The sequence below is a fragment of the Canis lupus genome, chromosome 34 (assembly GCF_048164855.1).
Source record: "Canis lupus baileyi chromosome 34, mCanLup2.hap1, whole genome shotgun sequence".
In the NCBI taxonomy this organism is placed as follows: Eukaryota; Metazoa; Chordata; class Mammalia; order Carnivora; family Canidae; genus Canis; species Canis lupus.
The window spans coordinates 19191510-19218993 of record NC_132871.1 but is presented as its reverse complement, the minus strand read 5'-3'; the positions used below and the strand labels follow the sequence as shown (position 1 = coordinate 19218993).

Genomic DNA, 27484 nt, shown 5'->3' with positions numbered 1-27484 from the left:
GAAAAAGAGAATGGGTGAGGGGAGAGGCAGAGGGAGAGAGGTAGGCAGACTCTTGGCTGAGCAGGGAGCCAGCCCGGGGCTCAATCCCAGGACCCTAAGATCATGACCTGAGCTGAAGGTAGACACTTAATTGACAGGCGCCCCTGGTCTGTATTTTTAAATTTTTGTACCGTATTGTCTGGTTTTGCTATTAGGATGATACCAGCATCATAACACTGAGAGGTGCTCTCTTCTCTTGTGTATCCTGGAAGAACCTATGCAGAATTGAGGTCAATTCTTCTTGAAACATTTGGCAAAATTCTCTAGTGAATTCATCTTGACCTGGATATTTCTTTTTTGGCAGTATTTTAAAATTATGAATAGAATTTTCTTAATAGTTATTGGCCTATTGAAATGATTAGTTTCATCTTGGATGCATTCAGTAATAGTTTGTGCTTTTTGAGGAATTGGTCTATTTCTTCTGATTCATATAATTTATGTAGGTAGAGTTTTTCACAGTATTTTCTTTATTGTGCTTTGTCTGCAGCCTCTGTAAGGATAGCCTCTCTTTCACTGCTAATACTGGTAAATTGTGTCCTTTTTTTTTTTTCTTTGTCGTTCTTGCTAGAGGCTTGTCAGTTTTATTAATCTTTTTAAAGTGACAGCTTTTGGTTCTATTAATTTTCTCTAATGTTTTTCTGTATTCAATGCATTAAAGTTCTTATCTTCATGATTTACTTTCTTCTACTTTATTTGGTTCTTCTTTTTCTGGTTTCTTGAGGTAAGAGCTTAGACTGTCGATTTGATGTGTTCTTTCTTTTCTAATTATAAATGGTGATGTTATAACTTCCCCTGTCAGCTCTGCTTTACAAACATCTTATATATTTGATATGTTGCATTTTTATTTTCATTAAACTCAACATAGTTTTATTTCTCTTGAGATACCCTATTTGATCCATTGATTATTTAAAAGTATATTGTTTAGTTTCCAATGCTTGGATATTTTTACGTTATCTATTATTTGTGTCTAATTTTACCCATTATAATTGGAGGACACACTATGTATGATTGGATTTTCAGAAGATTAACTATGATATTTCTTGGCCTGAATTTCATTGGATTTATCCTTTCTGAGGTTAGCTCAGCCTCTTCAATCTGTAGGTGTATGTCATTGACAAATTTGAGAAGTTTTTGGTCATGATCTCTTTGGATATTTTTTAAGTTTTACTCTCTCCTCTCCTGGGACTATGATGATAAAAATGTTAGCTCTCCTGCTACAGTCCCACAGATCAGTGAGGCTTTTTTTTCATTTATTTTCTTTCTGTAATAAATTTTTTGTAATTACTACTGTTCTGTTTTCAAGTTTACTGTTTCTTTCCTGTGTTCCATTTTCCTTTTTAGCTCATCAGCTGAGCTTTTGTTTTGGTGTTTATATTTTTCAGTCTAAAATTTGATTTCGTTCTTCTTTACATCTTTTATTTCTTTCTTGAGATTTTCTACTTCTTTTCAGAGATTCCTTATTTTTTGTTTCAAATGTATTTGTAACTACTCATTATGGCTATTTTATCATGGCTACTTGAAAATCTTTATCAATTATATCTAACATTCTATAATCTCAGTGTTGGTGGCTGTTGACTATCACTCTTCATTCAATTTGAGGCTTTCCTGCTTCTTGGTTTGACAGGTGATTTTTGGTTCAAAATTGGACATTTTGAGTATTATCTTATGAGAAACTATATCTTACCTAAACATTCTGTTTTACCTTGTTTCTTCTGACACTGCTGCAGCAGGAAAATGAAGACACTAACCACTGCCAGGCAGGGGTAAAAGTCCAGCTGGAGGATAAGAGAGGTACCTCCTTACTGCTTGGTGAAATGAGTTTCAGCACCCTACTGGGCCTCTGCTGATCCCATTCTGCCTGGAAGGGGAAGATGTACCTCCTTACTGTTCTACATCTGGCCTCTGATGATATGGCATAGGGGATGGGGGGCTTTATTAATGCTGGGTGGCAAAAGTTCTGTGTCTCTACTAGGCCTCCTTTTATACCTTATCATGGGAAAAGGAGACAATCTCTTTAATGCTGGATGGGGTGGACTCAGGTTCTCTATAAGGTCTTCATTGATATCACAGAAGTTTGGGGGGCTCATTAGTGCCCATTGGGGATCTAAGTCTCAACCTTCTTTGACATGACCCTTGTAATGAGATTGGGGTATATCGTTAACAGTCTGATGAGGGTGGAAATCTAGGCATCTAGCTTGGCTTTTGTTGGCATGACCACAGCTGAATCCTTTTCTATTGTGTTTGCTGAAAAAGTTATTATCTCAAATTTTTCAGTCTTGCTGTATTGCCCCTTTCCTGTTATGTTTGATTTTTTATTTTGTTTTGTTTTTTGGTTGCTCATGTTTTCATTTTTAGGTTTCTGGCTTCTCCAATGCCGTGTCTTGGGTATAAGAGGCAAAAAGAAACCCAAGAATCTTATTATCCTGTCATTACTTAGGTTCCAGGGCCCCTAACCAGTCTACCTTATCCTCACCTTGCAGTGTCTTCCTATGTTTATTTTATATATAATTACAGCGTTTTAGTTGTATATAGAAAGAATAGCAGGCAAAATACTTTCACTCTGCCTTCTTAGAAGCAGAAGTAAAAATGCAATCCTATTTGAATATAACTACTCTATACAATTTAATATTTCCCTGCCTTTATCTTTGCTGTTTTCTCTGCTTGCAGTACCTGCCCAGCCATGGCTCTCTGGCAAAGGGGCAAACTCATTCTTCATGATAGAGCTCAAGAATTTCTATTTTTGTTAAATGTTTCCTAACCTCTGTTTTTCTGACTGCTGTCACTCATGCTATTGCTGCACTATATATATCACTATGTGAGCACACTTACCCCGGTTTATTTTAACTTTGTGTTGAAATAGCTGTCTTTCTTCCCTTATAGAAAGGATCATGCCTTGTTTGTAATGTATGTGTAAAAGGCACAGTGTCTGACAACCCTATAGAAATTTGAATGTATTTTAAATAGGTGAATGGAAATAGGGATAGAAAGAATATCAGGTTTTTATTTTATTTTTTATTTTTTTATTTTTATTTATTTATGATAGCCAGAGAGAGAGAGAGGCAGAGACACAGCTGAGGGAGAAGCAGGCTCCATGCACTGGGAGCCCGATGTGGGATTTGATCCCGGGTCTCCAGGATCGCGCTCTGGGCCAAAGGCAGGCGCTAAACCGCTGGGCCACCCAGGGATCCCGAATATCAGGTTTTTAGCTAGACATAAAGACTGGATATTTTTTTTTAATAGTTCACAGTATTTTTTTTATTGGTGTTCAATTTACCAACATACAGAATAACCCCCAGTGCCCATCACCCAATTACTCCCACCCCCCGCCCTCCTCCCCTTCTACCACCCCTAGTTCATTTCCCAGAGTTAGCAGTCTTTACGTTCTGTCTCCCTTTCTGATATTTCCCACACATTTCTTCTCCCTTCCCTTATATTCCCTTTCACTATTATTTATATTCCCCACATGAATGAGAACATATAATGTTTGTCCTTCTCCGACTGACTTACTTCACTCAGCATAATACCCTCCAGTTCCATCCACGTTGAAGCAAATGGTGGGTATTTGTCATTTCTAATAGCTGAGGAATATTCCATTGTATACATAAACCACATCTTCTTTATCCATTCATCTTTCGATGGACACCGAGGCTCCTTCCAGTTTGGCTATTGTGGACATTGCTGCTATAAACATCGGGGTGCAGGTGTCCCGGCGTTTCATTGCATCTGTATCTTTGGGGTAAATCCCCAACAGTGCAATTGCTGGGTCGTAGTGCAGGTCTATTTTTAACTGTTTGAGGAACCTCCACACAGTTTTCCAGAGTGGCTGCACCAGTTCACATTCCCACCAACAGTGTAAGAGGGTTCCCTTTTCTCCGCATCCTCTCCAACATTTGTGGTTTCCTGCCTTGTTAATTTTCCCCATTCTCACTGGTGTGAGGTGGTATCTCATTGTGGTTTTGATTTGTATTTCCCTGATGGCAAGTGATGCGGAGCATTTTCTCATATACACGTTGGCCATGTCTATGTCTTCATCTGTGAGATTTCTGTTCATGTCTTTTGCCCATTTCATGATTGGATTCTTTGTCTCTTTGGTGTTGATTTTAAGAAGTTCTTTATAGATCTTTGAAACTAGCCCTTTATCTGATACGTCATTTGCAAATATCTTCTCCCATTCTGTAGGTTGTCTTTTAGTTTTGTTGACTGTATCCTTTGCTGTGCAAAAGCTTCTTATCTTGATGAAGTCCCAATAGTTCATTTTTGCTTTTTTCTTTTGCCTTCGTGGATGGATATTTCTTGAGGAATATATAGTTGAAACAATGGAAACAACACCTTAATAAGTATGGAAAGAAGAGACATAAGTAATCAATTTTATTGTATTGTAAATAGGTAACTTCCTGGAGGGTACAAAATGAGAGATACAAAATGAAAAAGGAGATACCTTTTATGTGAAATAAAATGTAATAATTCTGGTTTACCCACCTCTGTATTAGTGTTATTACAAAATGATCCATTTGCATGGCATATCCTCTTGAAGGTCTTACTATCTCAGTTAAACTGAAAACTTCAGTTGGAAATACTAATAAGAAAAGTTGATGTAACAGGACATTAACTGCCATGTACCTCAATGAATTTTCAGTTGTTTAATAATTTTTTTAAAATACATATCTATATTAATCATATATTGCTCTATTGTGCATCTAGCAGAGTATCAATAGCAATAGTAAAATATTAGACTACTATTAATTTAATTAGCCGTTGGTAAATGGCAATTTATGCTGATTTTAGGGGAAAAGGGAGGTTTGTTAGATAATAAATTTCTTTCAAGTCAGCCTAAATATCATTAATGAAATTAAAACCTCGGGGCTCTGTGTTTTTATGAGTCTCCCAAGTGATACATCCATGTTTACAAATTATTGAGTTAGACCACATTGTTTATGTTAATACATTGAATAGGATAACCCTGAGATCATTCCAATGAACACTTCCTTTAGTAAAGTCTTTAAAAAATTTTTAATAAAAGCTTTATTGAGATAAAATTCACATACCATGCAATTGCTGATTTAAATAAATAATTCAGAGGGTTTTAGTATACTTACAGAGTTGTGCAACTATAAACACAGTCTAAGTTTAAAACATTTTAATGCTGTCTCAGAGAAACCCCATTGGCAATAATTCCCCATTCCATCTCCACCCAGCCCTTCGGCACACACAAGTCTACTTTCTATCTCTCTCTCTATTTGCTTATTTGGGACAGTCATATACATGGAATCATACAATATATAGTCTTTTGTGACTGGCTGCTTCTGCGTGTCATAATGTTTTCAAAATTTATGCATGTTATAGCATGCATCAGTACTTCATTACATATACTGCTGAATAATATCTCATTGTCCATCAGTTGCTGGACATTTGGGTTGTTTTACCTTTTTGACTATATGAATGCTGTATGAACATTCTTGTATAGGTTTTTTTGTGGACAAAGATTTTAATTTTTCTAAAGAATAAAACCTAGGAGTGAAATGTTGGGTCAATGGGAGGTTTTGAGGAACTGCCAAATCATAGTCTAAAAGGCCTGCAGCATTCTACATACTCACCAACAGTGTATTAAGGTTCTAATTTCAGTATATACTGTCAACATTGTTATTGTCTTTTTTTTTTTTAATTACAGGCATTCTAATGTATAGGAAGACTTCTCTCACTATGGTTTGGATTTGCATTTTCTTGATGGCTAATTATGGAGAGCACAAGCAGACAAGGGGAGGGGCAGAAGCAGAGAGAGAGAATTCTGAGCTTGGAGCCCAGCGCAGGGCTCTGTCCCAGGACCCAGAGATCATGATCTGAGCTGAAACCAAGAACTGGCCATTAACCAACTGTGCTCCTGAGGTACCCATGCCTTGTGAATTTTTTAAATGACATTTAAATATCATAATGTAGTGAGTGATACTTGAAATCAGATTCTCCACTTTCCCTAGGGGTTGTCGCTTTTTTGACTGTTGAAAGCTGAGTAGTCCATTTGTTTACTGACACTGTTTTCACAGAGATTTTATTCTTTGTATTGTGGTCACTGAAGTCTGTTCTTAGCTTGTTTTCAGCTTGTGTTTTGACAGAGATTTTGTTGAGTACCAACACCTAAAACAAATGAACCCTCTTCTGCATCTTCCCTAGTCTTTGCAGACTGGTCTATGCTAAGGCACTTCATTAATAGCTAGGTAAAAGCTTAGTGTTATCTCAGATATTTCTGAGCATGCATCTTGCACTGGACATGCACATGGCTTTCTGAACTCCCCTGTATTAGTGTGTGATTTTGAATGCCCTAATTTCCCAAAGATACTCTCCCTTGCTTTTTCTCCCTGGCCTCAGGCAGTCTGGGAAGACTATAACCTTTTGCTGCAGATCATATCCATTTTAGGATTTTTTTGAGCAATTATCCCATTTTCCAGGCCTTGGCAAATTTCTAGGTGAAACAGAGACTAGTGCCTTATGTCACTCCTTCAGAGAGTCTGTTCACTGGTTAGAACAGGTGTACGCAAAAACTTATGAGTCAGGTCTGCTCGCTCCTGCCACAACCAGGGACAAGGATCCCACACTGGAAATAAAAGTCATCTTTCTGACTCTTGCGGAACCAGGGAGGAGGTGGGGCAAGGGCACATTGTTCCTTCATTTCAGAGTTGCTTTGTCTTGATTTAGCATTTTCTTGGCTACTGCAAACCTTTGTTTTCCAGAGTTCTAACAAAGTTGGCTCTAATAAATTCTGCTTTTTTGATCTGTTGGGGGACAGGAGCTTGGAGCTTCTATACCACTGTTTTGCTAACATCATTTCACATTTTAGTTTAGAGTATGAGACCCTGATGATTAAAGATGTTCTTCTAGAAGTTTTTTTCTTTTATGTATTACATTTATGTCTTATGATTCATTTGACTTAAGTTTGGTTTTGGTTTTTGATCCATACTTTTGTATATGGGTTGTTCCTATTGTTCCAGCATCATTTGTTGAAAAACCTGTCCTTTTCTACTGTGTTTCCCCTACCCTTTTGTCAAAAATAAGGTGTTCATATCTATTTACATGCATGTTTCTTTGTTCTGTACATGTATGTTTCTTTATTGTCCCATGTGTCTGTTTTTACATTTATTGTCTGTTACATGTATGTTTCTTTATTGACCTATGTGTCTGTTTTTACATTAATGTCACATAGTCTTGTTTACTATAACTTTATCATACTTGAAAACAAGTAGTTTGGTTAATCAAAATTTCTTCTTCTTTTTTTTAATAGACCTTATTTTTTAGAGCAGTTTTAGGTTCACAGCAAAGTTGAGTACAAAGTATAGAGATGTCCCATATGTCCCTCATCCTAATACATGTCTAACCTTCCCACCTTATTAACATCCCCCACAAGGATGGTACATTTATTATAATTGACGAGCCTACATTGACACATCATTATGACCTTGAGTGCATAGTTTACATTAGGATTCACGCTTAGTATTGTACATTCTATGGGTTTAGACAAATTTATAATGACAAGCATATATACTGTTAGAGAGTCATTTCACTGCCCTAAAAATCCTCTTCTTTTTCAAGGTTCTAGTGTCTAGGGTATTTGCATTTCCACTTTAATTTTAAAATTGGTTTTTAAAAATTTCTACCAAAATACCTTCTGGGATTATCATTAGGATTTTTTAATTTGTAGGTAAATTTGGACAGAATTGATATCTTAATATTGAGTCTTTTCGCTTATAGATATGGCATATCTTAATGTACTTAGTCCTTAACTTCTCTTAGCAATGTTTGGCAGATTTTAGTGTATAGTCTATCAGATTGATTCTGGTGTTTCATACTTCTGATGCTATTATAAGTGGTATTGATTTTATAATTTCAATTTTCAGTTAATTGCTATTATATAAAAATACAAATAACTTGTATGTTTCAATCTTGTATCCTAAAATTTTGCTAAATTCACTTATTAATTCTACTTTCTTATAGATTCCATATGTTTTGCTACAAAAATGGTGAATTCATCTATAAATAAAGGCATTTTTATTTCTTCATTTCAAATCAATCTATTTTTCTTCCTTCCTTGCTCCCTTGCTTCCTTCCTTCCTTCTTTTGTTTTTTGATCTTATTTCACTAGATGTATATTTTCTTTTAACTAAATGGACAAATTTAACTATATTCCTATGAGAACCAAACATGGATAAGTATCTTTATTGGGGTTCCAAAAGAAAAATAAAATAGGATAAATATAGTACATCTTCTAAGAATATCAAAACTGGTAGGATGAGGGGATTTGAATTGTTATTTTTAAAGACATTTGTAAACTGCATATATAATCAAAATAGGAAAATCTTATTTTTTAAGGTTAATCAATCTTGGGAGCAAGGAATTCTTGTTTTTACTTTCAGAACATTTCCAGATTTGGATTACTCTCCACTCTCCATCATTTCTCACAATTTTCTCCTACTTGTACTATTTCATTAGTCTCCTAACCAGTCTCCTTGTTTCCATTCATCACTATTTATGCTTAGTCTCTACAACAGCATCCAGAGAAATCCTTTCAGAACATCATTAAGACCATGTTATCCTCATTAAAATACTTTAATAGCTGCCCTTTTTAGTTACAGTAAAACCCAGTGGCCTTACGATGGTCATTAAAAGGACATATATAATCTGGTTCCCAGTTATGATTCTGACTATGTCTCCTACCACTGCCTTTTATTTATTACTCTGGTTCAGTTACAATAGCCTTATTTTTTTCTTGAATACAACACTAACACTCTTATTTCAGAGTCTGCATTTGCTATTCCTTCTCTGTGGAATGCTTTTAATTTGGATATTTACATAACTTGATCTATTATATTTATGTTTGTTCAAATACCACTTGAGAGGTTATATGTAACTATCCAGGATGAAACATACCACTCTCTATGTGATTTAACCCTGTCTGCTTGTTTCTTTATTTCTGTTTTCTGCTCTGTACCATTTACTTCTTGTCTTGATTTATTTCAATTCATTTATTTATTGTTTTCCTCCCCGCCACCAGGTTGCAGGTTGTGTGGTAGTAGGGATGGTGTTTTGTTTACTGCTATATCCGGATGCTTAGAATAATGTCTGGCATGGAGAGGCTGTCCAATATGTATTGCTAAATAAGGATTATTTTTGAATGAATAAATTATTTTTACCAATCATACTAGCCTACAGATACTGAAGTGATAAGCTAGCCATTGTGATTTTCTAAGGAATGAGTAGGTCTTTTTGATACTGCATTTATGAACCAGTCAACATAAGAATCAAAATCTAATCTAACATACCAGATTTTCATGCTCCCCAAAGTTACACTAAATTTAATGTTTGGCCTAAAATCATAAGACTGCCCTTAGTTTTAGTCTTTGTCACAGTGAATTATTTAAGTAATTTTTGTGTGAGTTTCTTCATTTCTTCATTTATGCTTTCAACTATAAACATGAATCACTGATCAAAATGAGAATCATGGGGATCCCTGGGTGGCGCAGCGGTTTAGCACCTGCCTTTGGCCCAGGGCGTGATCCTGGAGACCCGGGATCGAATCCCACATCGGGCTCTCGGTGCATGGAGCCTGCTTCTCCCTCTGCCTATGTCTCTGCCTCTCTCTCTCTCTCTCTGTGTGTGACTATCATAAATAAAAAAAAAAAAATGAGAATCATTAAACTGGTGAATATAATCAAGATAATAATCAAGATAATAAACCACAAACCTCCCAGGTATATGAAAAGATTTGGCCTCATCTTGAGACTACTTTGACACAAAAAAGGCAGAATTTTTCTAACTATAAATAATAAATCAGTAAGAGTAATTGTGGAATCTAAGTATATCCAGAGTTGCTACCTTATATATTAGTTTTGTTCTTGTGAAATTACAAACAGGTCTAAATATTTCTGCCTTTTCTTTGATAAAAACCAAAGCAGTAATTTTTTTTAATTTTTATTTATTTATGATAGTCACACACAGAGAGAGAGGCAGAGACACAGGCAGAGGGAGAAGCAGGCTCCATGCACCAGGAGCCTGACGTGGGATTCGATCCCGGGTCTCCAGGATCACGCCCTGGGCCAAAGGCAGGCGCTAAACTGCTGCGCCACCCAGGGATCCCCCAAAGCAGTAATTTTATGTAAACATTGCATTTGCAACATGAAACATTTCTGAAAGAAAAATCTCAAAAATTCCTTGCAAATGGAAAGAGAAAATTCTTGGTTAGGAGCAATATAATTTAAAATAAAAAGAAACAAGTGAAATTTTGCTTGATTCTTCCTTCAAAATAAGTTTCAAGAATCACCTTCAAAAGTTGAAGTTCTTTAAGAGAAAATTAATGAAACCCTTTTCTGTCATTATAGTTAAATCTCTTCAAAAGCAAAAAATGTTAACACAGCTAATAAAAGTCTCCCCAATTTTCTGTGTTTTTCCACAGTTAATTCTGAAGCTTAGAAGTATTTATATATCAAAACCAGGAGAACACTCCATTATTAAACATTTCAATCTGCTATTAATTAAAATGGACATAATATATACTATTTTTTCTATTCAAAACATTGAATCTAGCTGCTTCTATACTAAGCCAGCCAAAAGTAAACACAAAATGAAATTAAACACAAACAATAATAGAAAAAAAAGCAAGCATGCTTTTTTCTCTTACTTTGAATTATTTTTATGCACATGTCCTCTTCATTTTTACTAATCTATTATGTCTTTTGTTGGCAAGCAGTGTGTCTTATTTTTATTTATGCATACCATGTCCCTACATATCAACTTCTTTATTTCCCAGGACATAGAAGAGAATTTTGCATTTTAATGTTTCAATAGATAGATACTTTATTTTTAAATCCACAGTCCACAAATAGATTTCTGTGGTGCATGATTTTGATGTATGATGAAGCCAATAAAGGACTGTCTCAGAATGAACAATATATCAATGGTCTCATGACAGCTAGATAGATTAATTCAAATTAATACCAAAATAGACCATGATGTATTAGTTTTCCAGTAGTACTTCATCTTTTCACTTTTCACATAGTAGAAATAGGAATTCCCACTATGCAGTACAGATAACATTTAGAAACCTTTGCATTCTCAAATCTGAATGACTTGTATAAATAAAATCCATGACAACACCTGTAAAACAGAATTATATTACCTTTGTGTGTGTATGTGTAAAGAAAGGACCTATTTGGGAGACATCAACCTAAGTGGCAAAAAGCAATCAGAAATTTTCTTAAGCTGAAGTGGTAAACTTTCTACTTTCAAGTTTTGAGATATAGAAGTTCAAAGTTCAGTTTTCAGGAGAAATTGATTTTTCACATGTTGGCATCAAGAATATACATAGTCTTAATATCTGTCGGTGATTATAGGGAAAGCCACAAGACAAAGGCAAGTTCTAGAATAACTTAAAGACCCAGTCTCTGATCTCCCAAATACTTGATAGAAAAAAATGGAGAAAAATATGTATACGGAAAATCTTGTCATATTTATAACAATTACTTTTAATTAATCATTTAGATGCCTTAAGGAAAAATTAATATAAAGCTGTTTTAAACAGTAAACTGGATATTAATTGCTAGCTAATATAACTAACAGTAAATTCAGTGTCTCTCACTGTTTTTCCCTGTGAACTTTTGGCTCTGCCTCTTTCCATGAGCTGGTTTCAAATCAGTGAGGCTATTCTTAAGATCATGGAATCAGTTCCAGGCTTTGGATCAATATATAACAGTAACAGATAATGGGCAGTTATTTAAATACTTAATTCCAGGGGACCCTGGGTGGCTCAGTGATTGAGAGCCTGCTTTTGGCTGAGGTCATGATTCTCCAGTCCTGGGATTGAGTCCTGCATCAGGCACCCTACAGGGAGCCTACTTCTCCCTCTGCCTATGTCTTTCATGAATAAATAAAATCTTAAAAATATATATATATATATATATTAAATAATTAATTCCAGAAGATGAAAGAATGATTGTATCATGGTTTCCGAAAAACTTCTCACATCCCATTGGTCCAAATTGGCTCACATGTCCATTCTTCAACCAATCACTTATAAGGAAGGATAGGGTTACTCTCTGTTCAGTTGGTCCCAAGTTAGCATTTGGAGGTGAGGTAGGCTTCATTTGGTACACAGGGAATATACAGACTGATACCTATACCAAACAAAAAAGGAATGCTTCTAAAAGTGAGATGAAAGGACAGAATGAGTAAAATTTTTGTTTTTGAGTTTTGAGATATAAAACTCAAACACATGATGATAAATGCTATAATCGTGTATATATTATTAATGACTATAAAATACATCATATTATTGATGCAAATAGATTAATATGGTGGGGTTTTTTTGAGAACTGAATCTTAACAGATAAAATTTCAGTTTCTGTATAATATTGAGTTGTTGTGGTAAAATTTTTTGTTCCTCGTACAGAATCAGATTGCTATAAAGGTAATAAATTTCCTGTTTTTTCAAACAAAAAGAAAAGAGGACTAAGACATACTTAATCTAGCCTGTGAGATAATTAACTGAAATACTATTCCTTGTTTTATTTGTTCTTCATGTATAATGAGATTCAACCCAGCCCACCAAAGATTAGATGTATATCCATTTGGGCCCATTTCTAATTCAGCTCCATTTAGCACTGAAGATTAAAGGCCTTTGACCTGCAGATTCTACTTTTCTCAGATCCAAATACATTAATAAATTGGAATCCCATCTTTTCTTAACAAGTGGGATTTGGATTATTAGATGAATGCTCCATGTAAAGTACATGTTGTATTTGGACTCCCATGCTGTAGTGATTAGAGACGTGTTTAGGCCCCTAAACTCATACTTTCTCACCTCCATTTCAGCCACTATACCCTTTGGCATTTGTTGAAAGAAAACACTGGCCTTCTGGCCACATGTTTCCAGTTAAGAATAAAAAAAAATAAAGGCATATGTGTTGTAATCTTGCCTTCTAGTACTTTCTTTGCCCAGCTAACAATTCCATGCTCTACTATAACAAAGAGAAAAAAAAAAAAGAAGAAGAAGAAGAAGAAGAGGAAGAAGGGATTGTAATTAGTTGCTTTTTTTTTTTTTTTTTTTTTTTAGTTTTTTTTTAACTGCTTTGATTAATAAAAAAAAGTTTTTCTGGTGCTAATTCTACCAGAGTTTTGGAAGTCAGGTGATCTCAGACTTCCATCTTTCTTGATGCTACTTGCAACACATTTCTTGCTGATATGTTCCTACACTTCACGGATGAGGTGCAGCAGTCATTTTTGAATGTTCAAACATTTGGCACCTATTTTTAGGGCTAAATTCACATTTCCATTATTGCTATTCTAGTTGCATTCTTATTTATAAGAAAAAATTAGACCTGTGAATGCCCACACAACAATGGCAAAGAAAGAGTACTTATGGAGGGAAACTGAGAAGGAGTGCCATGCTTACAGCTGATATATTTTTATTTTTCAGCATCACATTATTAAATTTAATTACAAATTTCAATTTTTTTTAGAGGACAAGTAAGTTGGGACTATTACTTTTCATACTCTTAGATTCTGGGCATTGTACATATCAAGTGATGCCAGATCTAAAAACAGAGTAATTCATATACTCCTAATTCTACTCCTCTCTTTTTTGGTCCAGAACTTAAGTCAAAGAATATCTGTGGTCTAGGTTATAATATTTCAAACAATCCCACATATGTTCAGGGTATTTAAATGTAGGTTCTAGGTCTAACTTATCTAAGTAAGAAACTGGATAAAGTCACATTCAATTCTAAAAATACTAAATATTTTTTGGTTCAAACACAAATGTGATCTTATTAGTATCTTAATGTCATATAGGAGCTTATAGGAGCTTAAATATTACTTTCAATTTGGTGTATTGATTAGGATGTTGCCAGTAGCTATTCAAATAAACCCTAAAATTTAGTAGTTCATCACTCAAGACGTTTTTTACTCATGCTATATCCCAAAACATGTGTTCGGTGGGCAGGCTTCCATGAGGCAATTCAAAGATCCAGGCTCCTTCCACGTTATGTACTTTCATCATGTATGGTTATGGATACTTCCTCTTCCAGCTGGAGAAGAAAAGAATTCATAACATCTTCCTGTTTCAATCACATATTAGCCTAGATGTGAACACAAGTCACCTTTGCTTACATTCTTTGGGTCCCAGGAGACTTCAAAAGGGTGATAAATCAGTTTTCTACAAGAGGGGACATAAACTGTCAGAGGGCCAATAGCTACTGGTCAAAACCAGTGATTATCACTAACCAGAAAGGTTGTCTTAATAATCATTCTAGAGGAAAACTCAAACACACGCTCATCTTGGAGAATATTTCATAACCTCGATGAAGTGAGATTTGGAGCTTTAAGCACTTGGACACTTCAGCTTCTACTCTGAACCGAAACACAAAAACATGCCATGAAACTCTGTTTTACTTGAAAATCTACGTTTTAATGAAAACCCAGACTTCCAGTCATGCTGGCAATGCAAAGTAGTCGAGTGAAATCCACAAATAATGATTATAAAAATTGAAAACAAAAATTTAAACAAACTCAGTGCTTGGAAATAGTGAGACATTAAACAAAGCAAGGAAAAAACAGGAGGGACTGCATTTGAAAGATAATCGTGATAAGAATTACAAGTATGTGACTTTTCTTTTTCATTTGAGAATATTCTCTCTCCTTCCCCTCACTGCTCAGGTCTAGTGGCAGAAAAGCATAGTCTTACTTCCTCAAGGTAAGAGTGTACAAAATTTGAGGTTAATTGAATATCTGGAAGTCACAGAGCCACAGATGGGGTAGCTTCTCAGATCTTAATTTAATTTAAACTACGTATGCACAAGAAAGTGTGCCAGTTATACATTTATGGCTTCTCAATTCCAAAATCATGTTTTATTGTCTACTGTACAACAATGGCTGTAGGCCCTATGAATAAATATTTTGTTTTCCAGTTGATGGTACCTTTATTAGTAGAAGGTACTGGACAGGCATTGGAGGAAGGAGGAGCTGTGCTCCCTGGTCCTGGTGTGTTGCTAGTCAGCCTCTTGCACAGCTTCCCAGGCTCACTCTAGCTCCTACAACGTGAGTGGCATCTCTGATACTTTGCTCCTGCAATGTACAGCACTGGAAGGCAGCGTTTACCTTAACATCTCTCTCAGGCAGATACCTTACAGTGAAACACATTCCCTTGAGAAGCTTTCCCTGGCATTCTGGAGGGTGGATTTCTGGCGAGTTCTGCCTACACAGTACCACAGTGACTTCTGTATCACCCACTGTACCAAAGCTAGGCCTCTCCAGCAAGATCTTCATTTCAGCTCTGGGACCTCTGCCTTGGACTTAAGGTGTTAAGATATGATTTCTTGTTGAAGTTTGCCTTTTCCTGCACAAAAACCCTGTAACTTTTTTACACACAGTTATCTGTAGGAAGGAGACAAGGGCTGGACAAATTCACACAAAGCTGCTATGGAGGAGTTTGTAAGTGTGTTTCCAGGAGATCTTTGAAAAGTCACACTGCTATGAGATTTTTGAAAAGAAGACATGTAGGTCAAGCTGCAGACTTTTAGTTAAAATTGAAAATTTTTAGAACAAGCCATCTGAAAGGGGGCAGGGGTTATGTCATAATTTTCCTCTTTTTTTAATTATGTTTTATGGGAAGCATCTAAAATGAAATTTTAGAATTTAATACTTTATGAAATGACTTAAAAGAAATGGTGTATTCTCTGTTTCAACTAATAAAATTATGATGATACTTGATTAGTTGTTCAATATGATTAGATCAACTGCCTTTAGTCAAATCCATTAAGAAGTGCTCACTTCATCTTGGACAGGATGAGTCAGTGTCACTGAAGTTCAGCTATTGTTGAGGGTAGGAATGGAATGGGAGTAGGGTACAGCTGGGTATTCTCAAATCCAGTTTTACTTAATAGGTGAGATTCCTATTTTGTGGTGTTTGAATCTGTAGAGACCCTGAGAAAATTTGCCTGTGCAGCAGAGAAACCCAGAGGGAAGAAGCCTGATTGTTCACACTTAACGACTGGTAAGTGTCTTGGGAGTGTTTTCAGGAGGTGGAATAAAATCCATTATATCTTATTTGACTCAAATGTGCCTTTTTTCTTTTTATTTTCATCACAGCCAAGACGTGTAGAAAGCCTTGGGATAGGAGGTTGGCCATTCTGAATGGAATTTGTCTTTTTAACTTAGAGCTATTAAAGTCACCTACTGGAAAACTGTATATATATAAAGAAAGGAATACTGTGTGAGGATCCTTAAACAGTTTTAAGAGCAAACTATAACTACAGTTTTATATTTATTTAACTTTAAAAATTCTAATTTTTTATTGATTTAGCAATTACCTTGTTTTTTTAAATACTATCTTAAATTCTAAGAGGTTTTGTAATAATAAGGTAAGTTCTATTTCAAAAGGAAAATGATTTGTATACTGAAATTAAAGAAGTGAATGTGAGGTGGATGATTAGAGCCAAGTTTCCCACTCTTGGAAAGCTAGATTGAGCTGTGCATAACTGGACTAGAGGTAGAGACATGAGTATAAATTCATGTTTAACCTAATATAGATGAATGTATACAGAAATAATTAGAGATACATATGTAAGCATTTCTTAGCCCAGTCTGCTCAGAGGGCCAAGAAACAGTGACAGCAGAATAGTATAGTGAGCATACCACATACCTAGATCATGGTTTCCTTTGACAAAAAGAATCAGGGCTCCTTCGAAAAGTGACCAATTCTAGAGATGAAGTAGGTAAAACACAAGATAAAGCTGGAGCATTTTACAGTACCGGAAATTAAGGAAGTGCCAAAAAATGGGGGCATGTCAAGGGGACTCAGGAGCCAACCTGAAATAGCTCCTACTAGCCAGAGTTGGAAAAACTTGAGCCACAAAATAAATACTATAGTGTCACATTACAGTCCAACATATAAAATAAGTATCTATGGATATATAGTTATAAAACTAAATGATTGGATAAATAAATGAGTGGAGAAGAGACAAATCTTCCTTATAGGATAATTTAAAGAATGTATGTAAGTAAACTCTCCCTATAGGACACAGAGCTTAGTCACCTCCTATGACCCTCCATTTGCACTTAGTGACTTGTTATCAGAGAGTAGACTATGAAAGAGTACCAAAGTAACTTTACTTTACAAAAACATGACATACTCTATCTTGGCCAAGTGTAAGGTCATCAGTGATAAGTCATGTTGATGTATCTTTCATATGATATGATGAGAATGGTATTTCACCTCTGTGATCTTCCCTCCAAACACCAGTATTCCCAGACTAACCACGAAGAAAGCATTTGCCAGATTCACTTGAGGAACTTTATATAAAATTCTTAGCTTCAAAACTGTAGAGGATTTATAAAACAAGGAAAGTCTGAAAAATAGTCACAGATCAGATGAGATGAAGGAGACATGATAACTAAACTTGATCTGGCACAAAGGACAGGATCTTGGAACAGAAAAAGGACAATAAAGTACAGAGTTAATTAATAGTAATGTACCAACATTGGCTTCTTAGTTGTGACAAATGGTAATGTAAGATTTTGATAATAGAGTCAACTGGATGAGGGGCATCTGGGAACTCTCTACATTATTATTACAATTTTTCTATAAAGCTAATACTATCCTAAAACAAAAGAGCTTCTTTATACATATATTTTTTTAAAAAATTAAATCCGTATGATCTCAATCTGTCATTTTACCTCACAATACAGTAAAAATTACATAATCTGCAAGTAATTCCAAAAACTAAATCCATGATGCCTTAAACAGGCATTTAGTTGACATGGTCAACAATTATAGACAACATGAAGAAGATGAGGGGAAAAAACAAATTATGCATATAATTCTTTTAAAATTAAATTAATATTAAATTATTTTTTAAGAGAAAAGTTTTAATTTATAAAATTTATTGTATGGAGCCAAGAGTTTAGAGTCTTTCAGTTACCCTGATCAGCAGATGTAGAGGATACAAGGGATACAGCAATATGTTATGAAGTAATATTTTAGAACTTCAAGGGCATTCAACCCCCCACAATTTGATTTGATTTCTATAATATATATGAATCTAATAGTACTTTGAGTACCTTAAGATAAGTTGCACTATTAAATTTGATATTAAAGAGATTGGATTGTTTCCCAATTCCTCAATGTCTTCATTCATGGTAGTCTTTTTATATCCTATATAACTGCCATGATTTAGCTAGGATATCTTCATAGAAGAGCCATTGAACAATTTTTGCAATGTAAGTGTTTTCTGGAAAAAGAACTCTTAAAATAAGTTTATAAGATTTACAATGTTTCTTCTAAACTTTCTGGATAAGAATACATTAGAATGAAAAGAATTTAAAACAGAGCATTCTAAGCCTTTGGAAGGTGGCTAATCTAATTTAAGACCAATTAAACTCATATTTCAAAAAGAACATAGGAAGAACTCTTCTGATGTCAAAGTCATAGGGAAGTTTTTTTCACAAAAGCCTCAATTTCTACCATTAGTGGGTTTGAAAGGCAGATTGTTTAGCCAACATATATTAGAGTCAGAGCTAGGATTAAATGCATCTTCATGCACCATCTATGTGATCTTTTGGCAAATAAGCTTTCTTTCAATCTCTACTTTTTCATATAAAATGAGAAACAAGGGTGCCTGCATGGCACAGTCAAACATCTGACTCTTGGTTTCAGCTCAGGTTATAATCTCAGGGTCATAAGATCAAGACCCATGTGGATTCCATGCTCAGTGCAGAGTCTGCTTAAGACTCTCTCTCTCTCTCTCCCTCTGCCCCTATCTGCCCCCACCCCCGGCTCTCTCTCTCTGCACCCCTCTCTGTCAATAAATCTTTAAAAATAAAATAAAATGAAATGGGAAAATAAAAGTAATTGTCACACCAGGCTAATGAATGAATCAAAGGAAATAATGTGTCAGCACAATGCTTAGCACATGATAAACAATTCAGAATATAAAGCCTATAATTACGAAATGTCCATGATTCCTTTTCCCCAAACTCCAACACTTAGCCTATTTGTTTTGCATATTAGTAAGTGGTCTTATATGCCGGTACACACCATCATTCATTGCCTATGGAGGAACAGAGGAACAGAGGGACATAAACTGATGAACTTCTCTATGGCTGATGGCAAAGCTGGATCAGTACCATGAGGGTGTTCTCTGAAAAAAGTGTACAGGATGCTGAATCTTTGAACTGTGATATTCAAAGGCATTTCTTAGACTTTTTTTCTCCTTTTAACTCAGAAGGCTAGAGCCATATGGAGTTGTCAAACTTAATTGCCTTCTTTCAAATCTGATAAGGCCCTGGTAAAGTAGTTTCCCTTGAGTCGAGTCTCCTTGACTGGGCCTATTTCAAAATGGCTACTTTGCCTTTTTTCTGTATGAAGCCCTAGACAGGTTTTCTCTCAGCTTCATCATGAGAACTGGGAGTTTCTTGAGGTTAAGCCTGTGAAAGTGTAGGAGCTTTCCGGGAGTGGGCCCCCAGGCATTTTAATGCTCAAGCCAGTCCCTATTCAGCCTCTGAGAATTGGCCAATTACTACCTATGTGTTCTTGCAAGTTATGCTCCAGCTGGCAAACTGACCTCAGCTGTTGTTCTTTATATTCACCTGTCTCTCTGGTGATTAAGGGCAATTTGCCCTGTGACCTCAGTTCCTAGATGGATCTAAGAAGAGCTGTTGGCTTTCAGGTTGTACAGTGTTGACTTCCAAGCTTTTTATGTGTCAGAACTAAAACTGTAAGTCCAGGAATTTTTTATTAGTTATTTTGCTCCACAGCTTTCCTGACAACGCTACCACTATACATTCACAATATGAAAGTAGCTTGTTCTTAGAAATTCTTGAGATTGTTTTCTCTGTGTCTCAAAATAGACAGGTAGATTTGTTTGTTTTTAGTCTCTCTCTCTTGGCCATAACATATTTTCTAGTTCCTTTTGTTTTCATGAGTGTATTTTGTTTTTTACAATCATGATTGTCTTTAGAACTCTCAATTCCAGCAGTTTCAGCTGTTCTGGTCCAAGGCCTTGTCTTTGTCCTCTAAAAGTAATTTAGAGAAGCAAAAACCCTTAGGCACAGACTCTGAACTATTCTGGTTTCCTGACCCTGTTTCCTTCTGGCCCCTTAATACTATTGCAAGTTCTGATGGGAATTTAAAAGTTGTTCAGTTATTTTTAATCCAGAACATCCATGTTTTGTTTTGTTTTGAGTATTTTCAGTTTCTTTTTATTCGTTGACTTGTTTTGGATATCTAGTCTGAAATGGCTTCGCAACTATATTGTGGAAAGTTCAAATCACAAAATAGCGATCCTTAGATCATGGAATGTTGTCGCTATTATTCATCAGTAGAAGGAGTTATTAGCCCTATATGTGTCAGGCATGTAGGATGCAATGAACAAGATACCATGAGGTAAGTTCCACTTCCCCTCTGGTATTTCTATCCAAAAAAATACGTTGAAAAAAGTGTTCCCTTCTTCCATTCTACATTCTTTAGCTGGCCTCATAATTAAGTTGACATAGATAGATTAATAAAAGAAAAACAAAAATGAGTCTGAAAGAAGTGACCAAAGTAGGAAGATTTTATACCTTTTGAACAAAGAATAAGTTTGTGAAGAGTTGATGAGATGAAGAGGTTTGGGCTTGGGGTTGTAAATTAGTGAAATAACAAGGCTGTTTATATAGCTTTCCTAGCCCTAAGTTTTCTATTTCTAGTGATAAGGATGCCTTCTACCTTCCTGCTGCAGGGAGGGTACCTTGCATATGGAAGATTTATTTCTTGCCTTCAGGGAGGCGAAGGAAGGTCAGAGTGTCCTTGCACTTGCTGCTTCTCAAGTGACTTTAATTTAAAATAATAGGCCAAGATGGCATATTTTGGGGTGGTAAAAGAAAGACAAGTAACTCTCCTCTTCAACAGAAAGAGATAAATTTAAAAACTTATCTTGAAAAGCAAAGGGTTAGAGGTACCTGTGTAGAATGATAAGAGAACACAGTGAAGAAAAAATGCCTAGATATGCTTTAAGGGACAGCTGGGGAGGGATCCCTGGGTGGCGCAGCGGTTTGGCGCCTGCCTTTGGCCCAGGGCGCGATCCTGGAGACCCAGGATCGAATCCCACATCGGGCTCCCGGTGCATGGAGCCTGCTTCTCCCTCTGCCTGTGTCTCTGCCTCTCTCTCTCTCTCTCTGGGACTATCATAAATAAATTAAAAAAAAAAAAAAAGGGACAGCTGGGGAGAAACTGGAGGAGGGAAAACATGATGATTATCTAGAAATGTTCTGGATAAAAGAGGACATGCAGGGTTTTCTGGTGGTCAGAAGCAACATAAGCATAGGTAACAGGGGAAGTAAATAAATTTCTGTGTGGCTGGTCTGGTATATTGATGGAAGATGAGGGTAGAAGAGAAATGTATGAATCAGACCACAATAGTTTTTATGTTAAAAGGAGGCTGGAATGTGTTGTGTAGATGAGATAGGAAATGCTGCAGTATTTTAGGCAGAAGAATAGGAACATGGAGAAAAGTGTGCTGTAGAAAAACTGTACCAGGGCCGCCCCGGTGGTGCAGCGGTTTAGCACCACCTGCAGCCCAGGGCGTGATCCTGGAGACCCTGGATCAAGTCCCAGGTCCGGCTCCCTGCATGGAGCCTGCTTCTCCCTCTGCCTGTGTCTCTGCCTCTCTCTCTCTCTCTCTCTCTCTGTGTCTCTATGAATAAATAAAAAATATTTTTTTTAAAAAGAAAGAAAAACCATGCCACTAGATATATAGAGCAGTGGTTCTCAAAAGTCAGCATATGTCTGAACCTCCTGTAGAGTTTGTTAAAACTCAGTCTCTGGGTGTTGCAGGAACTCTCTGCCTTTTGTGTCCATGGTTCTTGGCCAGGCTGCTCCTTCAAAGAATGAAGAGGTAGGCCAAAGAGTGGTGGGCAGCAAAGTTTATTGAGCAATGGTATAGCGCTCCTGGAGGAGGCCCAAGCGGGTTGCCCTTGGAGTTTCTAAATGTAGAGGTTTTTATGAGCAATTTTGCAGAACTATCTTAAGCAATCAGGGTGTGCTGAGTCACGCCAATCAAGGCTTTGGTCACATATCTGTCTACCTTTTAGATTAATGTCCACATGCCAATGGTCTTTTTTTTGCTGACTGGGAACTTATGTCTTAACTGCCCTTTGCCCCTGATATTGACAAATGCTTTGTGGTTAATTGCCTTATTTTAGGACATTTTGCAGAAGTCATTTTTGCAAAGGCTGCAAAACAGAATACTAGTGTGGTCCTGTCTCAGCTGTAAAACAGGATGCCAGTGCTGTTTTATCTTAGCTGTCCTGACTCCATATTTTCTTGTTGGGGCAGGGTCCCCAACTCTCCAACTAATTTCTAACATGGTTACACACCCCCTGTCCTTTCTGTTTCTAAATCTAGGTGGGGCCTGAGGATTTGCATTTTTTTAAATTTTATTTATTTATTCATGAGAGACCAGAGAGAGGCAGAGAGAGAAGCAGGCTCCATGCAGGGAGCCCGATGTGGGACTCGATCTGGGACTCCGGGATCACGCCCTGAGCTGAAGGCAGATGCTCAACTGCTGAGCCACCCAGGTGTCCCTGGATTTGCAGTTTTAACAAGTTCTCAAGTGATAGCGATCCTGCTCATCTGAGGATGCACTGAAAATCACTGGTATGGAAGTTGAGTGAAATAAATGAAGGACAGGCATGATAACAAGGCCAGTTAGCGAATTGTGAAAGCAATGAAATCCTCCAACCAGGCACAAACAAAATGAAACAAAAGTGGCAACACCAGAATTAGTGACTTAGTATACTTATATTTTAGTAAATAGACAAATTTAAAATCTCTTGCTGTAGTATATATTCTTGATTGATCACTTTGACCCCCTTCTCTCCTTATTCTCCTTTCCCTTTACCCATTCTCTTCTTCCTTCCCTAACGAGTCTATCATGCTGTAAAGTAAAATACCGCGACAGAGATGCAGGTAGGAGTTAAAATATACAAAAATAAATGGAAGAAACCAGGGGAATAGGGTTACTAAATGTCCTCCAATTTTCATGATTTGGTATTATATGGTACAATGTTTACATTCACATGGGGCATCATAATTTTAGGTCCTAAGTCCTTCTAACATCTTAATGTGGCTTTGAATAAATGATTAGAGAAAAGACAAAACAACAAATCAAAGAAATTGAGAGGAGATAAAGCATGCCAGGTCATGGAACATAAACATGAAAAAGGTAAAAACCAAAACGAAAAACTAAAAACAAAAATTTTTAGGTACAATAATTTATCATTAGTTCAGCAAGTACGAATGAGGATGAGGTTAAGGAATTTATGCTGTGTATTCCCTCACTCCTCAGCCCTCCAAATGAGTGGGGGTAGCTTTGCTCCTGTAGTTAGGTTTTGTTTTATTTAATAGAGTTTCAGAGAAGCAAATGTACAAACTGAAAACTTCTTCTATATAAAATCACTTGTACTAGTAATCAAGTGAAAATTGCACATGGTTTTATTTTCAGTTAAAGTGGAAGGTCAAACTAAAGAGGATAAAAATCAGGTATTCCAGAGTCTACCATTCAGGTCAATAAGATATAGGTTTCTGTTGATAAGGTTTGAGGCATTATTGCTCTTAAAAAGGTGGTTTGGTCCTATATATTAGTATGTTTTTTGGATATAAAATATCTATATTTGAGGACACCTGGGTGGGTCAGCAGTTGAGTGTCTGCCTTTGGCTCAGGGCATGATCCCAGAGTCCTGGAATCGAGTTCCATGTCAGATTCCCTGCAGGGAGCCTGCTTCTCCCTCTGCCTCTCTCTCTGCCTCTGTGTGTGTGTGTGTCTCTCATGAATAAATAAATAAAATCTTTAAATAAACAATAAATAAATAAATAAGCTAAAATATCTATATTTGATCCCAGGGGTAGATATACAGTGTCTATTCTTTTTCAGGTATGGACTCATTTGAGTGGCAGTTTCCTGCTTTTACATTGGTGGGTGCGGGTTTCCTTGGTAACTATCATCCTGCACAGCATTGGCACAATGTTATCAAACACTGGGCCCAGTAGAATAGACCAGTTTTTGAGAATGTATCTTTGGTTTGCTGCACCTTCTGGGATGAGGCAAGAAGGTACTTCATCTCTGTGAAATTACCCTTTATAAAAATCTTAATGAGGCATAGCTCTTCCTTGGTTACTCAGCACTCCTTATGGGACTATTGGTGCAATTGCTTTTTAATTTTGAAAATCTTGTCACCCTATCCCAGGTGACCTATGTGCAGCCTTAAACTGTCTGAAACATTCTTAACCTCCCCAACTTTCCACAAAGATTTTTTTTTTCCTCACTGAAGTCTGTAAATTGCTTGATAGCCACTTTCCCATGTAGTTATATTTTGGTGCTTTTTTCCTTTCTATTCCCATAGCACCTTATAGATTTTATCAATAAAAGCATTATAAATTCTTCAAAGGTTAAGAACTGTTGTATACTTACTTCTGTATCTCTGTGAATCTTGAATGCATTTATTCACTTGGATTATTGCCAGCCTCCTTCAGAAGCCCCTAGTTCTCCTTCTTCTTTTTTTTAAAGATTTTATTTACTTATTCATGAGAGACACACAGAGAGATTGGCAGAGACATAGAGGGAGAAGCAGGCTCCATGCAGGAAGCCTGATGTGGGACTTGATCCAGGAACTCTAGGACCACGCCCTGAGCCATACCCCAACGCTTAACCACTGAGCCACCCAGGCATCCCCCCTATTTCTTCTCTTAATGTGAAACCTCCTTTTATCATCCCACTGAGAGATACGTGCTATATATTCTTAAACTGTCTTAGAATTATTTCATAGAATTCTGATCTGTAAATCATGTATCCAAAATAAAATGGCCACCATGAGAAAGTGATAGAATTTGAGATAACTGCCGACATCGAGTTGGTGAGATAGAAATCACCATTTCTTCTCATTAATACTAAAAATATAGAACTGTTTTTCTTATAAAACATTTCTGTAACAAACTGAACAATAAAGGTTCAATGTTCTTATAATACTTGGCTAAACACAAAATGTTTAGAGAGGCATTTGTTTAAAACCACATTTTATATCAGAACCTGAAATACATCTTTTTACCACTTATTCTATTTTCAAAAATTGCCATTAAAATAACTGTTTTTTTTCCTCTTCTCTGCACATTAAGAATCACAAGAAATGATTCAGAGTGTTTTATGCACGGTACAATCTACAGTGTCTTACTGACGCATTAGCCTATTCTAATGTACTCATTATTGGTTTGTTAGTTGAAATGTAAAGTTTCTTAAAGATCTTTGTATCTGTATTGAGGGTCTTAGCCTCTGGACTGCACAGCTTGTCTTCCAGATTTATAATGTAATCTATTTCCAGGTCTTGAATAATGTAAAATGCAGGCAAGTTACTTTAAAAAGAGTCTTGCCTTTTTGCAGCAGCTGCTGTTACTGCTGGCATCATTGTTATTCATGTACAAGGATATAGCTGAAAAGAGCAATTCATGATCAAGCAAGAATAACTGTGAATCAAAAAGGTGTTATGGAGAAATCAGAAAATGTAAAAATAATTCTTCGGAAAATCAGTGAAATCTTTCAACATTTATTCTAAAATGTAAAATAACTGTGCTGCATATTAAAATACTGTTCCCACCCCTCTTGGCATTTTTCTCTTTTCTTGGCTATTACTTGTGATTTTGCTAAAATTAACAGTGAAAATCCTATAGCCTATGAGTTAAATTCTAAGACAACAAGAAATCTACACCTTTCTTCTTGATAGCATAGCAGTGAACTGACATTCCCCCATTAGTGAGATTCTGGATAATGTGGTAAACTACAGACCTACTGCTGTGAAGAACAGGTGTTGGCAGATGTTTAACCTTTTGTGAAATCAAGCAGGTTTTACAAATGTTATGTGTCTGCATTAAAATTGTGGGGGTATTTTGCCCAGTTCCTAAGGTTTCTCAATGCTTTTACTGAACAGATTAGTATCAGTTAAATTGATTATAGAAGAAAGTGGCCAACATGAAGAGTGGTTCTCAAGCATCATGTTTATGCAGAAGGCAAAGTAAAAATTACAATTTTTATAACAAATTTAGGTAGGGTGCATCATTAATATATGACATAGAGTCTGTCTCATTTATTTTATGGGGTCACCAGATGTTTTTTAGCTTGTAGTAGATCATTACCAATAACATCCATTTACCGTAAAGTGTTTCAGAGAATTTTACTAATTATGCTATCAGTTGCATCCAGTAAAACCAAGTCATAAGAAAATTAAGATGTACTTCATAAAGAAATCATTTTACTATTTCACAACAGAATGTTTGTGGATTTCAGAAATAAGGTGTGTAAGAAATATATATGTGGCTATTAGTAATAAAAATAAAAGACAAGATTACAGTATTTCAGTAGGTAAATTTGACACATTATGTAGTATACAGTTTATATTCTGGTCCAGTCATCTACAGGTAAAAAGATAGCCAATACTTTAAATGACATTTTATGCAATTCTATCATGTGTTTTGAAATAAGAAATGACATTTTAGGTCTCATTTCACAAAATTCTAAGTGGATACTAGGAGACATTTAAGGGCATTTAATGAAATACTTTCTATGTCTTTGGAAGCACGGAGGTATGGGGAAATTAATAAACATAGTTTCCATTTAAGGTTGAAATTAGTCACTTTTTAATTTATTTTTACTTTATTTTTTTGGGAAAGTCACATGTTATATCTCAGGAGTTTTCATTTATTTTCTATCTATTTCTGAATATGTGGCCATTATTCACATCCTTAACTACTGACAGTTATAGGACTGTATATATGTACCTGTTTATGCAATCTTGTAAGAGTGGTGATCAGGGTTCCACAATTTGAGCATTGTCTATATTCTTGGAGTGCATGCTGTCATTCTCATTTTGCATATGAGATGGCAGAGCTGTGTTTTAACCCAGAGCACAGACCTTGCTATGGATAATAATAATTACAATAAACTGCCTTTTATTGAGCATGGTTTATATTTTGGTTGCTTTATATTCAATTTTCTGATTTTTTTTCAGATGAGGAAACTAAAAAAGTTTAGTGACTTGTTCAAATTCATATAGCCATTTAGTATCTGAGCTGTATATTTGAACCCAGGCACATGACACTCACATCAGTTTAGCTCACTCTACCACACAATCCTGACTCTTCTCATGGTATCTTTATAATGAAACAAGAGTGGTCAGTGATTTGTCCACTGAGATGCCAGTGTATCTAAAGAAGAATTTGAAAGAAAGGAAAATTGGGAGGTAGGCAAACTTTCATTTTGTATTTTGACATTTATATGTCAATATCACACCACTTTTTTTTTTTTTTTTTTTTTTTTTTTCTGTCTCTAGACCTCCTGGGCCTATGTGGGGATTCTGGTGACCCAACTCCTTGACTTCAGGGAACAATCAT

General features: G+C 36.0%; 1 long non-coding RNA gene across 1 annotated transcript in view; it reads left to right on the top strand.

Moving 5' to 3' along the window:
* Nucleotides 1-27484, top strand: part of LOC140624220 (uncharacterized) — a 145545-nt gene that overhangs the window by 43974 nt on the left and 74087 nt on the right. The window contains exon 4 of the long non-coding RNA XR_012023722.1: nt 5708-5922. This is a non-coding gene — a long non-coding RNA (uncharacterized lncRNA). The remainder of the gene's footprint in view (nt 1-5707; nt 5923-27484) is intronic.